Genomic DNA, 17,471 nt, shown 5'->3' on the forward strand with positions numbered 1-17,471 from the left:
GACACTCTGCATTCTTATTTACAGGAATTTCTGTCCCTTCACTCACTAGAGGCCTCAGGAGAGATAAGGCTAGATACTCATTTGGCAGAATCTGGTTATTACTTTCTCTTGATATACTGTGGATCTCATTGTCATCCTATTTTTTCATTTAATTTCAATAAAACAAAAGTAAATATTAAAGTGTTCAAAGCCCCAGCATCATTTCATCCCTAATGCATCATTACTCTAATAATATTCCCCAGTGTTCTCCAACATTGTAAATATAGGAAATTATTTTAATAGAATTTTACTATTTATAAGCATCCCAGTGTCTTCCTTTGTGTTCAATGTTTGGAATCTAACTAGCAATCACCCTGGCCAGCAACACACATCATCTAAAAAGCAGGAGCTGATCATGTTAAATGCATCATCAGTTTGTATTCCCACAAACAGTCCAAGTCCAACCCTTGTTGAATTCTGTTGACCCTTACCTTGAGTCAAATTAGTATTAAATTTTAGTTGATTAGATTAATGTCAGGTACAAAGGATCGGGATGATAAATTGCAGTTCAAAGATTGTTTGCTCCATCCTATAATACAAAAATATAGTCAATTAAAGTTCAGTACTAAAATGGCACCAGATAAGGGTCAACAGAATTCAAGAGTGGTTGGATTTAGATTGCTTGTTGGAACACAACAACTTTAAGTTGATGATGTGCTTAACTCTTCCCCTAATTCTCTGCATGCCATTCTACTGTATGTTACCTTGGTTAATCAGAAAGATTGATTATGTTGAAAAATAATCCAAAAGAAAAAAAGACAATTTTTGGGCCTGCTCTATGCAGATACAATTAAAAAAAACATGTAGAATATCTAGTAGAAATCAGACATATGATTTTATAAGGATAGTGTTTTGTCTCATGCTAAAAAACAGTGTTTATAAGTGATTTGCATTTATTTCCTTAGGTAAGTAAAATGTTTCTCTTGAATTAAGCCAAGCAAAGATTCCAGAATAAATATGCAGGATGTGACATCTTCACAAAGTTCACACTGATTGCATGCATGCATTGTGGCTCATTCTGGCTAATATAGTCTATTTTAGTAACTTGCATTTGGGTCAAACTGTTCTCATACAAATTCTTTATAAATAGGCCTCTTCCCTATCACTGTTTCCCTGCATACCTCCACATTCTGAACACCTAAGCTAAATGTTACAAGAGACAGACATATGATAGATCAACTATCCTTTTAAGCTATTTACTTGTTAAAAATTGTCATCATCATAGTTAAAAAAATCAAATGAAATAAAATAAATTCTTGCTTTAAAAGCTAGGTGAGTTTTACAACACTAATTGACAAATCAAAATCAAACATTTTGGATTTAACCAAATTACTCTTAAGTTCATCTATTTCTCAGTCCATTTTAGTCTTATCAATTATTCGGTCTCCATGAGAGTCTAAAATCTTCATTTCTAGATGCAACCACTGGTTGTTCATCTAAGGAGGTTAACGGCATTCAAAAAATAAATTTAGTAGTTTCCTCAGTGACTTAGGCCTCATTTTACTTAGATAACTACTTGTTATATATATAAAAAATCCCAACTAGAAAACACAGGTATGAACTTTGTCAACAGGATTTGACTGTTCTCTGGGTTTGCCCTTGCCTATTCTATTTGCCTTCAGTTGTATTATTGCTGAGAAGATATTCCTCCTTTAGGCCTGCAAGCCTTTGTTAAATAATACAAAGCCCAAAGTAAAATTTGGGATTTGGCCCTATTTGATCTGCTATCAGAAAACAACATGTAGCAAAATGCTGAATGCTGTACATAAAGGCATAAGGATTGGATGTTCAACCAAAGTGGCTTGTAGTCAACAATAAAAACAAAAAGAAATTAAATTATCTTTTAGAAGCAAAAGAGATTAATTTTTACAGGATCAGAAAATCTCATAGAGGAAATTCTGATTGAAGTTTATCAAATCTTTTAGACAGTCCTATTTAGCACAGCATATGTGCTGGAGAAGAGAGACCGCTTTGTACGAGCTATAAGATGTTGCATATCTCTAGAGAAACCTATTTAGAGTGGGGAGGGGAGGAGAAGGAGTGACTCTCTTTTTCCTGTGGGAAGCCTACAGAAAGGGCAAGCCAAATAAAATCCAAATTCCAGTCAGGTGAAAAGTAGAGACAAAAAAAGAAATTCCTGTTTGCTGTCTTTACTTCAAATGCTCCTAGCAATCAATAGAATAAAAAAAAAAAAAAAAAAGGAGTCCAGGCTTCCAGAGCAGCCACTCTAGCAGATTAGGTCATGCACAGAGAGCATGCTACTGTCTAGATACTGCACCTTTGGACAGCTCCCCTTTGGTCGATGAAATATTCTCCTTGAATTAATCACATGGATTCAGACTCTCTTCATGTGAGGCATGAGGTCCTTATATATGTGCCCCCACCATGTTCCCACTCTAGTTGGGTTACAGTTCACAGGGAGAATTGTACTTCTATTGGTATGCTTTGGGCTGCTGGTTATCATCTATCACAAACTTCTCAGGACAGTAAAAATCTAACTATGGAACAACAACAACAACAACAACAACAACAACAACAGAAGTAAATGGACTTGGTCTGATGTTAATCCACATAGATTGTTTATATTTTTCTTCCCTCCTCTCAAGTGTTGAGAAAGAGTTTTTTGGGGGGAGGTGGGGGGGGGGGAAGTATGCTGTTTCAAGGTCCATTTTATTAACAGGGAATTTTTCTTCCTCCTGTTAAGCCATGGTCTTTTTTTTTTTACAGGAGATGGACAGCAGCAACTGGATAATGGTAAATTGACGGTCATATGCTATCTGTCTGCAGTTTAGAGCTGACCTTTTCCTTCATATCCGAGATCTCAGTTGCTTTTTATTTGCTTGAGCAGTAGCTTAGAAGTAGAGGAGATTTGTAGGTCAACCTACTTAGTCTTGGTGAAGTCCACTGCCAGCAATATGAAGCCCAAATCTTTTTGATGTTATTTTATTGATATATTATAAACCAATGATTGAAACTTTTGTTGTTGTTTTTCAGAAACTTCCACAAACCTACAAATGCAATGAATGCTGTCTGATTCTGCTTGTGTTATTTCATTTTATTTACAAAGGCCTCAGCCATATTACCTTTTGACCAGGAATAGGCCACTGGATTCTCAAGGGACTCACTTCTGAATAGATGCACATTAGGTTACCCCATGCAAAAAAAAAAAAATTACTGAAATATTCTACAAGCAGAAAACACAGTCTTCTTGTGGTTAATTCAAAGTAGTAACATCAGAACTAATTTCATTGGCCTGGGCAGCAACCTTGCTTGACACAGATGTAGCAAAAGAGGAAAATCCAATGGATCGTGCCTCTATGAGATGTATTGCACAACGCAAACAACAAGATTCCCTTGTGAAACCATTAACATCATTTATGAGGCCTCTTCTTCTTTGTCCTGTAGGCGAAGGAGGTTCCAGCAGAACCTCCTTCTGCCTACTGGACATGCCAGAAGGATAGGCAGCTGCAGAAGCAACACTACACCTTTTGTTCTACTGGTGGGAGAGGTGTGCTGTTCATGAACAGCTTCAAAGGGGGAGCTTTCCTCAGAGGCTGTTAAAGAGAAGCATTCTCTGAGGCTTTGCACAACCTTGGAAGAAGGGGGGAAACCCCCAAATTAAATTGTTTTTCTCCTTTCTTCTCAGGAGTGGCTTTCAGTCTTGCGGTGACATTTAAGACTTGACTGCTAATTTATCTACAGTACTAATCTATCAGATTGTACTATAATGATCCACTCCAGCATGAGAACAATTGCTAATTTCACAGAGTGTTTTCATAAATAGAAAACAGGCTACTTTTTCTTTCACTGACATAACTTATGGAAGAAAAATGCCTTTTCTTTTTTTCCTGAAATCACCAGTGGCTCATAAGTGAATACAGACTAGAATGCATGTTGATATAGCAACTAATATAGCCATTTAGAAATACAATAAGGAAAAGACCAGTCTGTTCCACAAAAGGCTTGCAGCAGGGAAGAGAAAAAGAGAATAGAGAGGAAAGGAAACACTGAGAAATGTAAAATGTAGTAGTATCATTTCTAGAATTAGATTAGTCCATTATTGCGGATGATTAACGAAATTACACTCCAATCCACTTGGATAACATGAAAGCAGAGGTGGTATTCAGCAGGTTCTGACCAGTTCTGGAGAACCGGTAGCAGAAATTTTGAGCAGTTCAGAAAACCGGCAAATACCACCTCTGACTGGAGATTTTACAGTGTCCTTCCCCTGCCACGCCCACCAAGCCACGCCCACAGAACCGTTAGTAAAAAAAATTGAATCCCACCACTGCATGAAAGGCTGCTTGAAGCCATCGGCTTTATGGAAAACTTGAGTTTTTAGGAACAATTTAATGGATTACCACATGTTTCTTTTTTGACTTTGTTTTATTGATTACTTGTCTTAGTTTGGTATCACCCTTTGTCAATGCTATCTTAATCTTTTTGAATATTCCACCAAAGCAAGCTAAAGGGGGGGAAAGTCAAGTATTGCAGAATTATGAATGGATGGATGCATGGATATATGATAGTTAGATAGAGATGGTTGTTATATTCATTTCTTTCCTCTGTACCCAATCTTTGTCAGTTACTCCTACTAGTTACCTAGGAACCTAGTGGGTAAAATTTGTTACCTAGTGGGTAAAATTTGTTAAATTAAATCATTAAAGATGCAGGCAGTTATGGTTGGCAGGCATTTTATATGCAAATTGCTTAACATTTTGAAAGTGTGTTATTTTGAAATAAATTATGTGAAACAAGAGATGTATCCATTCTTTAATAAGTTTTTAAAATAAATAATAATAGAAAGATTATTTGCCTATCTTATTTCTGGCTATTCTCTGTGGATTTTTAATTTCTCAAATCTGGACAACAGGCTCTTGTGTCCTGTGCAGTTCATAACAAGAAAAGAATTTACAATTCCTAATCAGAAATTGTAAAACTACAATACAGGTGGTCCTTGACTTACAACAGTTCATTTAATGACCATTAAAAGTTACAGTGGCACTGAAAAATATGACTTACAACCATTTTTCACACTTAAGACCTTTGCAGCATCCCTATGTTCACACGATCAAAATTCACAGGCTTGGCAACTGGTTCATGTTTACGACGGTTGCAGTGTCCCAGTGTCATGTGATCCCCTTTTGCGACCTTCTGGCAAGCAAACTCAGTGGGGAAAAGTGATTCACGTAACCACCATGTTATTAACTTATCACTGCAGTGATTCACTTAACAATTGTGGCAAGAAAACATGTAAAATGGGGGAAAACTCATTTAAATGTTTCACTTAACAACACAAAAGTTGGGCTCAATTGTGGTCTTAAGCTGTTAATACAGCTTTCTCACATCCTTCCCCAAGAAATGCATTTCAAATTTCCCTATTCCCATGTGGCTATTACTCTATGTTAGGTAAAAGGAGAGGGAGAGACTTGGATATGTTTTTTGTGAGATTTAGACCCTTGTTAATTTCAGTAGCTAATTTGGAAGGTGGGCTTATCTTTTCCTCTTAACTGGCTACCGGTCACATGTGAGCAGTTTTGCTTTTTTTAAAATTCATTCCCTCTAGTTCTAGGAGTAATTCAGGGGCAGTAGTTAAATGAGTATTTTAATTACTCTTAATAGTTAAGAGTGCTGGCATCAGTACAGCAGTCAAATGATAGCTTGGGAATATCTTGATAGCTTGGGAATAGCTTGGAAAGCCCTTAAATATTCAATTGTGAGTTGTTTCTCTCTGCCACTTTACCCTGTGAAGTGGAACCATATTTTGTTCCAAACGAAGAGAAGGCTGACTGAAAAGTCAGAGGGAATCAAAAAAAAGATTCCTGTATGGATTTGTGGTAGATGATGTCACCACTGGGGAATGCAAGTGGAGATCTTAAAAAGAATAATAGAGCCACCTTTTTGATCTAACTAAAGTGTTTTTCACACCTTGCTGATTACTTGAGGTACAGGAGGGCGTATTTGGACTTTGAAAATAGTCTGTATCTGATCAACTCAACTTCTTTTTAAAATAACAATGAAAGAAATGCATAACCTGTGTTTTTCACTTGAATGTAGTGCTTGTGTCATCTATGATTTTCAAATATTTCAGAAGTTGCAATTTGTGGGGAAAAGGTGAAAAGGGGATAGAAATAAGGGAAACAATGGGCTTTCCAGGGGTTTAAAGAAATGCTATAGGGAGGCCAAGTTGATAAACTGTAAAATGAAATGCTAAGCTCATTTTAGCATTTAATTCACAGGGTCACCCTTTCATGTATCAATGTCACTATTTATTTATTTATTTGATTAAATCCATCCTATTCTCCAGGAGCTCAGGACAGTAAACAAAACATTCCTTCCCCCATTTCCCCCCCAGAACCATCACAGTTATTTGAGGTAAGCTGGGGTGAGAAAGATTGTCTGGTTCAAATTCATCCAGTGAACATCCATGACTGAGTGTGGCTTTGTGTAGTAACCTCTCTGGCTGAGTACCATGATTCCATGGCTGGGTTGGCAGTGACATTCCTCAGGTTATTCTCCTGGGAGACTTCCCATTGCCTTCTCTAGGAGCCAACTCTAAGGCAGTTTGGGAGTTAATGGTCACCATGAAAGCCATGGGCCTGATCCTGGTCATTGATGGACCAACTCATGACAATGATCCTATCTTTTATTAGGGGTTTGTTGTTGTTGTTGTTGTAGCAGTGGCAATGCAAACTGGAATTGGGAAGACTTCTATTGCTCCCCTGTCATGGTCAGATCAGTCTGTGGTAGCCCTGGAATTGCCTCATGCTAGCTCTCACTGAAAGGAAGCAGAACCTACTCTAGGTCCACCTAGGTAACTAATAAATGTGATGCTTTTGAATCATGGTTGAAAACAACAACAAATGGTGCCATTAATTCAGACAGGGACTTTCCTGGTCCTACCTAGAAGTAACAGGAATGAATTAGGGATCTTTGGACTGCTTGTTTTTACTTGGATTTATGTGCCACCCTACACAGAAATATAACAGAACAATTTACAAAATTAAAGAACAAAGAATAGATGGATAACAGTATAATATAGTAAGACTATAGATAAATCAGCAGCATAGAAATGTATTGAAGGCTACATAGCCTAGAGGGTTATTTAATTCCATTGTGTGTGTGTGTGTGTGTGTGTGTGTCCCTCATCATCTTCCCTCCCCTCCTCTTCGCACTGCTTCTTACTGGAGACTGAAAATTCTGATCAGAAAAAAAGTGCTCCAAATCTACATTCTTACAGGGCAAAATGTTTTTACTGATTGTCATTATAACCATTATAAAGCAAAATCCACTAAAACCATTGTTTTGTATCTTGGGATAAGATTAGCCATTAGATCTGGTCAAGGTGTTATTTCAAATGTGACATCTAGTCTGACCACATTAGTTAGCTCATTGCCAGGCACAAAAGATCAGGGCTATAGTGAAGTTGCAATTAAGCTGATTTATTGTTGATGCTTATGCATAAGAATATTCTCAATTAATGAGTAACACCTGCTAGACATTAGATAAAGATCAATGGAATTCATGGTGAGTTGGATTTAGTATATTTGTGGCTACAAAGTGATTCTAGGCCAATGTCCTTTAAACTTCACCCCAAGGCTCTGCAACTCCTTCTCCTTCTCCACTTTATACATATTATGGGTAATCTTCAACTAATGACCATTCATTTAAGCAGCTGTTCAAAATTACGATGGTGCCAAGAAAAGCCATTTGTAACAGTCCTCATACTTATGACCATTGCAATCCATCGGTGAAAGGAAGCCTTTGTGGGAATTTGATAAATGCCAGCTTATCATTCATTACTTGCAAGTACTACCTCCTGTGTGGATCTCCCCCCCCCCCAAGAACAGAGTTTGTTGAGCTGTTTGCAGGAGAATCCTGTTCAATAATAGAATCCTCAGCAGGTATTGGGAATTGTTGGATTACTAGCCCCATATTGGTCATTTCAACATTAATTGAAGTCTTACTTGCTTCACTGCACATTTATTTGTTTCCATCTTTTGCCTGGATGGCCTTTTGGTTAGTCTGTTGTTTCTTTCTTCAACTGCTCCCAAAAGTTTAAATGGTTTATTATACTTATGTTTGAAGCCTGTATGGGAATAGCAATAACTCTTTCAGTTCTTACTTTTCCTAACTTAATTTTCTGCTTGTGCCTTCTTTTTCTTAGTTTTCACCCGGGGGCTTGGTGTTGTTTTTTCTGTTATTTATAAAAAGAGTCTGGGTTTGGGAAGGATTGTGTACTTGTGAATGATCACAAGGTACTCTGTTTTTCTATGGTCCAATGCAGTAGTGGGATTCAAAAATTTTTACTACCGGTTCTGTGGGCATGGCTTGGTGGGCGTGGCAGGGGAAGGATACTGTAAAATCTCCAGTCAGAGCTGGTATTTGCCGGTTCTCTGAACTACTCAAAATTTCCGCTACCGGTTCTCCAGAACTGGTCAGAACCTGCTGAATACCACCTCTGGTCCAATGTCATTTGAAATTAATTCGATAAGGGTCCTAAAAAGATCATTTGAAGTAGTTAAAAATTCTTTCAGTAGTAAGAAGTCAGATGACCACTTCATGGTAAATTTCTTAAAAGCCTAGTGTTCTTCTCTCTAAGCTGCTATAATCTTTAGCAAACAGAAATCCTGTGAACACATCAAGTAATGTGCCTCATTTGCCAAGAAGTATTCCCAAGCCACGTGGGAATAGAAGGGGTTGAAATTGCCTTTGGTAAGGGACTTTGTTATTACAGATTGAATTCTTATTGAGCATGATTGTACTGGGAATATGTTATTCCCCCCCCCTTTCGTGTGTGTGTGTGTGTGTGTGTGTGTGTGTTTTGCAGTCTCAGAGTTGAACTGTCTCTCAGCAATAGCTATTCCCTCTGCACTATTTGGAACATTTGGAGGTCTTTTAATCTATGATGTTGGTGATATCTGTCCCGGAGTGATTAGGGTCAAAAACCATTCACACGATGTGTTATTTTCTTTCCTATTTTCCTTCATGTCACGGCCTAGTTACCCATAGTTTACTGGGGTTATGCTCCTGGAGGAAAAAGTAGCTCTTGAATGTTTCTGAGATTTAATATACACGTCAATATCTTCAGTTACTGAGCATAATTCTTTCTGCTTATAGCCATTTTTAGTGAGGACTATTGTTTTAGCACCTGAGCCTTTCCTTCATCAGCTTTACACAAAATAACAGGAGGCTATTACTCTAAGAGCTTAGTTTAAAATTGCAAGTTCTTTATAATATTCCTGGAACACTGTCTAGTTTAGATAGAAATTTATACAATTTTCCAATTTCTTTATGTTCAGTTGTAATCTTCAAGAGAGGGTATATTTTGGTATAACCTTCAGGTATGCAGATATAGTACCCCAACTTAGTTTATTTCCAGGGGTTCCAGATAATTTTCAAGATGTCTATTTCTTTTATTCTCTGAGCAAGCTACCAAGATAAAGTTTCATAAATAATTTGCTTTAGAGATTATGATCCAAAAGAGGATAGATATAAGAATATAAAACTCAAAAGTTCATTTAGTCTTTGGTTATCTCATCCTCCACATCCCTTGGAAGTTCCCACTGTAACTATTTGATACCATATCTTATCCATTATGCTAGAATGTTTGGCTACCTCATGCTATATAATAAGCAATATACTACTGGAGTTGGATTTTGATGGAATGCCTAGAATATTTATTGTGCCTTGGGCTGTCAATATTAAAAACATGAGTGCTGTCCTGTAAAAGTACCAATTTGTATATGAAATTGCTATAATAAAAATAGGCATTTTTCTGCAGTCTTTTTAGCAAACTATGTAATGCCTTAACTTCTTTTTTGGAAATATTTTATTGATATTCCAAAGTTTAAAAACATAAAATAAAACTATATGCATTATTATCAACATCAAGACATCTTTTACATTTTTCAATATATGATTACTTATTCCATTATCATTACATCTTACTCTTGTTACAAATCAATATATTTCATCTTACACTTCAATCTTTTCTATAACATATATACATATTTACATACTTCCTCATTCTTTTCCTAATTGCCATTTTATTTTCTTTTTATTTCTAAACCACTCATACCAGGCATACCAGGCTCTATAATATGTTGAATCTTCTTTGTCTTTTAATTTCAACGTTAGCCTGTCCATCTCTATATAATCTATTATTTTCTTTATAACCATGCCCTCTGATGGTATCCTTTTCTCCTTCCAAAGTTGTGTATACGAAATCCTTGCAGCTGTTAGTATATGTAATATAATGTACCTATCTTTTTTACTACATTTTTGTGTTATTATACCTAATAAAAAAATCTGGATTAAATTCAATTTCCTGATTTATAATTTCCTCTAGCCATTGTCATTGTATTCCAGTATTTCTTCACTTCTGGGCATGTCCACCAAATATGAAAATAAGTACTTTTTTTCTTTCCCGCACTTCCAACAATTAGGGTTTAAATTAATCATTTTTGCTAATCTAGTGGAGGGGGGTAGTTGCCACCTGTAGAACATTTTATACAGGTTTTCCCTGTATGCTGTGGATATGGCTAATTTGTAATTTAGTCTCCACATTTTTCCCAATTTTCCAAATCTATATTGTGGGCAACATTTTTTGCCTATACCACCATCATTTCTTTGACCACCTCCTCTTCCATTTTAAAATCTAGTAAAAATTTGTATATTTTTGAAATCATTTTTTTCCATTCCTTGTAGGATCCTGTCTAATTGGTGTTTTTCCATATAAAATCCGTATTGTTCTTTGTCTTTTTTATATCTCACCTGAACTTGTATGTATGGCCACCAGTCTATGTTTATGTTTTGTTGCTGTAATTCTTGTATCATTTTCAACCTTCCTTGTGCATTTAATAAATCTTTATAACTCCTCTTTTTTTCCAGATCTATTGTAATGCCTTAACTTCTAATTTACATTGAGCTCATTACCAAAAGTTTCTTAAGTCATCCAGTTCCTAAGTTTCCTATATAACTTGTGGTGATGTTGATGGATGCTAATAGAAACCACTGACATTTGCTTGATGAAATGATCGTAATATCTTACAGCCCACAAACTGGAGGGGATTTGATGGGATTTATTTGTTGGTTCTCTTTTTCCATAATTCAAATGTAATTGCACACAGAAAGTCTTCTAGAAGTCAATCTCTAGGAAAAGCATCTTCAGGCCATGATTGGCTTCCAGTCAGCCTGGCTATTGGGCTGTTCTAATCTAGATAGAATGGAGAATAACGTATATCTTCTTTTTGTTGAGATTTTCTTATAGTTTTTGCTCTTGTAGCTTCTCTTTTTGGTAGTTCATCGATCTTATCTCATATTTAATTTTCACTTGCCCTTGATCCTCACTTCTTCATTAATTTTAGAATCTTGTCCTGGCCCCCAGTTTCTTGTTCCCATCTTTATATCAGCCAACCACAGAAATTCTTTCATATGGGAAAAAACCATGATGCAATAAAGCAAGCAAATTCAGTGGTATTTATCTCAAAGGCAGAAACAGTCAGAGAGAAGCCTCACAACAGGATTTTGATTTCCAGACCATTTGGTTGGAAAAACAAGTGAGTCCTTCTGGCAAGTGTGTCAAACTGTATATTTTCCATTTTCAGGAAAGTAGCAGAGCTTTGACCTCTTCATAGATAAGAACGAAATAATGACCTACTACCCCCCACCCAAAAAAGAACGAAATAGTGACCTACTACCAAGACCAGAGAGATCCATTGCCACTGACTAATTCCAGTTGTCACTTTGCTGGCTTTGTAATGCAGTGACAGAAACTTCAGCACAGGCTTCTAAAAGTAAATTGCACTGAAGACATGTATCAATGTGAATGAACTGAACTATTACTAGAGCAGGGAGAACTTAGCCAAGCTATTGAAAATTTTACTAAAAGTTTTAAAATGCCAAACATTTTCCTGGGACAAAGAAATAGAACTTTTTTCGATTGTTGAGATATTAATGTCCTTAATGGAGAAGCAGTAGATTTTTTTGGCTGAGCAAGAGAAACTTCAAGCCACACTGGGACTCTTCCATTCTTTTCACATTCTCTCTCTCTTTCTCTCTCTCCCTACCTTCTCTCTCTCATCAAGCCCAGAAACAAGGGAGGGACATGGAGAGAAAGGGGAAAGAAGCACTTGGAGAGAAACCTGGGAGAAAACCTGACTCAACAACTGTATTGTTTAGCCCTGTTGGAAATATTTTTTTAAAGAACTGTATATGGTAAAAAGCATAGAAGCCTCCACTGTTGTGAGCTTCTATGTCCATTGTCTCCTTTGCAAATAAATACACCTCCAGTTCAAAAAAAGAAGCTCTATGTTGTTGGAAGAAATATCCATCTGGTTCAGTACCAAGCTGGGAGAAAGACACTGGAAACATGGAGACTGATTGGAAAGATGCTTTAACGATGAACAGAACCATCAGCATTTATGGTTCTAGTGCAGCTGACAAAATGGAGTTGAGAGTCGGGGGGTTACATCTTCTTTGGGCTTTGTATTTAAGCTTCCTGTTCCTGTGCAGGAACATGTATTCTATTGGTTGTTGTCAGATTCATATGGGGTCATGTAGGGGTTATGTAGGGGTCATAGCTGGCTCTATAGGCAAAAGAGGAGATGCAAATCCTTAATGCTTGTCTGGGCTAATTTGGTTGACCTCTGATTTATTGTTTATCTGAGCTCCCAGGTGAAGTTTGAACTGTTCTGGGATGGTGTAATGAAGGAGTTTGTGTTCTGAAAGGGTGTTGGACAATTCCTGTTGTGACTTAATGGCTTTCATCCTGTTTTGGATCTTGGTGAGGGGCTGCTTCTAATCCTACCATTTCAACTATCCTGTCTTGAATGGTTTACCAAATCTGCATTTCTAAAAGGTGGCCTCCTCAGTTTCTGCTTGGGGGCAGGGAGACTGGGGCTGTTTTAAGAGCATTTTTCTCCCTTAGGGGGAATATTATATCTTGCCTTTTTAATATTCCTCAAAATATTTCAATCTTCTTCCCATAATGTCAATCAATTATAAAATTACATGCATGATCGAAATAAGTATTTGTAGAAAACACTGCCAAACCATTAAATATCCGTCAACATTTTATTACAAGATCTCTCTTTCTTTCCTAGCTTATGTAATGACTTTCCTTTTCAAAAATTTAATTCTCAGAGCATACGCACATCCAGCTCATCATTTTCTTAAAAGTTATGAGCCTAAAGAGGCCATGTACCAACAAGAGAGAAAGTATTTTCCCCCTGCCATAACTGAAGAGAGCATTGCCTACTTGCTGCATAAGGAGGTCTTCTCAACTTTGCCTTAAGACTGGAATCAGCTGCAATTCTTCTGTGGATTCTTCTGTAGATTCTCTTTGTAGTTCATTTCCTTTTGCAAGATGCCCTTGTCAAAATAAGTCCACTGTAATAAGAACTTTATTCCATCTCCAAGCTTTTCCTTTGATCAGCTGTCTGTTTTTGTTCTGGGTTTGGTTCCCCCACCCCTTTACATGTATCGGATTTCACCCAGCTATTTCACTTGCAAAATTTGCCCACTGTTTATCTGAAACAGTGGGGAAAAAAATGACAAAAATATATAAATAAATTGGCTATATGGAAATAAAACTATAATTGATAAAACACAGCTGTCTGTTTACTGTAACGTGTAACAACACAAAATCTCACTTTTTACATAAACCTGTTTTTATCCTAGTTAAACTGACTTTGCAGTCTCTCTGGGCCCATAACCAGTGTTAAGCCTGGATTCCCCAACGGGTGTTAAGGAAAACAAACTAAACAGAATATGCAGCGAAGTCAGATAGGAAGACAGGTAAATGTGTGAGATAAGTTTTCTAGTTAACACGCAGTAAAAATACAGATACGCTTGTGCTATCAAGAATATAGTTTATTCCATTTAAACGTTATAGCATAGTCAAATTAAACAGTCCAGTAGTCATATATCATATCAGTCAAGTCTTGTCAGGGATACTCTATTTGCAAAGTCCGTGTTGAATAGCCAATGTCAGTACACTTACAATAAATCTGTCCAATCTTTATTTTCTCTCCGTTGAGAAAATATCTTCAAAGTAATCCAACACTTCTTCTCCTCCCCGATCCAGCAAGAACGCAGTCTTCAATAAGCCAGCCAGTAAGAGCCAGAGAGTGCCTTGCTGCTTATATAGTACTCTTACAGCTGCACCCTTAATTACATTCTTGCTGTTAAAGTTACACACACTTTAACTAACAAACCATGATACCATATTTATTATTTTTACCCAAACCAGTTAGGGTAAACAATGTTATCCCTAACATTCTCCCCTTTTGGGTAATAATAATAATATTACAATAATATAACCATTTACACCTTTAAATCATAATTGTCACAACTCTCTTTAAATTTTACAACACCTTGTGCTTTTGTAAACTGGTCTGCAATATTTTCTTCCGTCATGCAGTACTCAAGTTTAATTAGACCATTTTTCACAGATTCTCTAACATTTAAGTATCTTAAATCAGTATGCTTTGATCTAGTCTTTACAGCAATATTAGTAGCTAATTGTATAGCTGCCTGGTTGTCTTCGTACACAATAATAGAATCTTTAACAGTTATACCCATGTCTAATAATAATTGTTTGTACAGAATTAAGTCAGTGCATAGTAATGACAGACATGAAAATTCTGCTTCCATAGTTGACAAGCTAATATGCTGTTGTCTGATTGACCTCCACCCTATTAAAGTCTTACCAAATAATATAGCCATCCCAGATGTTGATTTTCTAGTGTTTATGTCAGTTGCAAAACTTGCATCTGCATAGGCACTAAGATTCAAATCACCTTTTGGCTCTAGATACAATGCATGATGCATTGTTCCTTTAAGATATCTTAAAATTCTCTTTAATGCTTGCCAATGACATTGATGTGGATCATTATTAAATCGTGCCAGCTGATTAACACTATAAGCTATATCTGGCCTTGACCAATTGCTTATATATGATAAGCTACCAATCAAAGATTGATATATGGTCTTATCAAATTTGGGACTTTGAGCATCCATTTTGCAAATTTCCTGACTCATTGGAGTCTTTGCAGGCTTACAAAGTTCCATTTTATACAATTTAATTAATTGGCAAATTTTATCCTCTTGAGATATCTTAAATCCTTTTGTGGTTTTATTAATTGTCAATCCTAGATACTTTTTGATTTCACCTAAATGTTTTAATTTTATCCTTTTGGCTAATAATGAAATAATCTCAGTAGCTTCATTATTGGTCTTAGTAATCAAAGCAATATTTATTTATTTATTTATTTATTTATTTATTTATTTATTTATTTATTTATTTGATTTGCCAATTGTTTACAAGATAATAAGTATAAATGTATACATAGTTGTGAATACATGAAATGGGTACATATAAGAAAAATCAAAGAATAAGAGAAACAATAGGACAGGGACGGTAGGCACGTTGGTGCGCTTATGCATGCCCCCTACAGGCCTCTTAGGAAAGGGGTGAGGTCAATAGTAGACAGTCTAAGGTTAAAGTTTTTGGGGTTTGGGGAAGAAACTACAGAGTCGGGTAGAGTATTCCAGACATTGACCACTCTATTGCTGAAGTCGTATTTCCTGCAATCAAGTTTGGTGCGGTTTACTTTGAGTTTGTATCTATTGTGTGCTCTTGTGTTGTTATGGTTGAAGCTGAAGTATTCATTGACAGGTAGGACATTGCAATGTATGATTTTATATACCATGCTTAAGTCAGACCGAAGACGGCGTAATTCAAGGTTTTCTAGTTCTAGAATTTCAAGTCTGGTGGCATAAGGTATTCTACAAGGAGTAGAGGAGTGGAGAACTCTTCTTGTGAAATATTTCTGGACTTTCTCAATTGTGCTAATATCAGATACGTAGTGTGGGTTCCAGACTGATGAACTGTATTCGAGTATTGGTCTAGCAAATGTTTTGTATGCTCTGGTTAGTAGTGTGATATTACCAGAGAAAAAGCTACGTAGGATTAGGTTAACAACTCTTAATGCCTTTTTGGCTATGTAGTTGCAGTGGGCTCTAGCACTTAGATCATTAGAAGTGAGTATTCCAAGGTCCTTTACAGAGCTTGGGTCATCAACAAGATCTTGACTATTCAGCTTGTATTTTATTTTCTGATTTTTTTTGCCAATATGTAAGACAGAGCATTTATTTGTTGAGATTTGAAGTTGCCATTTGTTTGACCATTCTGATACATAGTCAAGATCTTTTTGTAGGGTAGCAGTATTGTCTGTGGTATTGAACAGCTTTACATCATCAGCGAAGAGAACGCAATTGCTCTTAATATGATCACAGAGGTCGTTTATGTAGAGTATGAAGAGAGTTGGTCCTAGAACACTGCCTTGGGGAACACCACTATTGACAGGTACTGGATTTGATAGGACGCTCCCGATTTTGACCATTTGTTGTCTGTTTGACAGGAATGCTTCTATCCAGTTATTCAGTTGTCCAGAGATACCATAGGATTTTATTTTTAGGAGTAGTTTGTCGTGTACCACTGAATCAAAGGCTTTACAGAAGTCTATGTAGATTGCGTCTATTGTTTTGCCCTGGTCGAGTTGTGTCGTCCATATGTTTTTGCAGTGTAAGAGTTGCAGATTACAGGATAGTTTTTTCTGAAACCAAATTGTTTATTGGAGAGTAGGTTATTTGTCTCTAAGTGAAGGATGATGGATTGGTTAATAATTGATTCCATGACTTTACAGGTGACGCAGCATAAGGAGATTGGCCTGTAATTTTCAACTAGGCTTGGGTCTCCCTTTTTGAAGATGGGGATGACTGTGGCTTGTGACTATAGGTTAGGCAAGGAGCTGGTCCTGAAAGATTTTTCAAAGATTATGCTTAGAGGTTTGGCTATGGCAGTGGATAGCTTTCTTAAGAAGTAGGCACATATTCCATCCGGTCCAATAGATAGAGATGGTTTTAGGTTGCGTAGTGCTTTTTCAACATTGTCTTCTGTGAAATCGATATGTATTAGATCATTGTTGTTATCTGTGGTACGGCTAGGAAATACTGGGCATGATCCATTGCTGTTTACAAATACTGAGCCGAAGAATGTGTTAAAGATGTTGGCTTTAATGGTGTCGTCGTTGCAGTCTTTACCATCAGGTCCTATCAAGGGAGGGATGGACCTTGAGTCTTTTAGTTTGTTGTTTACAAAATTGTAAAAAGCGTGGGTGGAATTGGTGCTTAGAAGGTTTTCCTCTTGTTTAATGTGATAATTGGTGCATTCGGTCTTTATCTGATGGCATAAATTTTTGTATCGGTTTTTGAAATTGGCAACGTGACCAGATTTGTTTTTCCGCCAGAGTGATCTCTTTTTGGATTGAAGTTTCCTTATTGATATGGGTAATCTGCTTTTTTGTTTTGTTTTGGGAGTTGTTGTTGGTACATATAGTTTGATGACTCTTTTGACTTCAAGTAAA

This window comes from Notechis scutatus, chromosome 2 (genome assembly GCF_049901735.1).
Source record: "Notechis scutatus isolate UNSWTSFEM ecotype Mainland chromosome 2, rNotScu1.2, whole genome shotgun sequence".
Lineage (NCBI taxonomy): Eukaryota > Metazoa > Chordata > Lepidosauria > Squamata > Elapidae > Notechis > Notechis scutatus.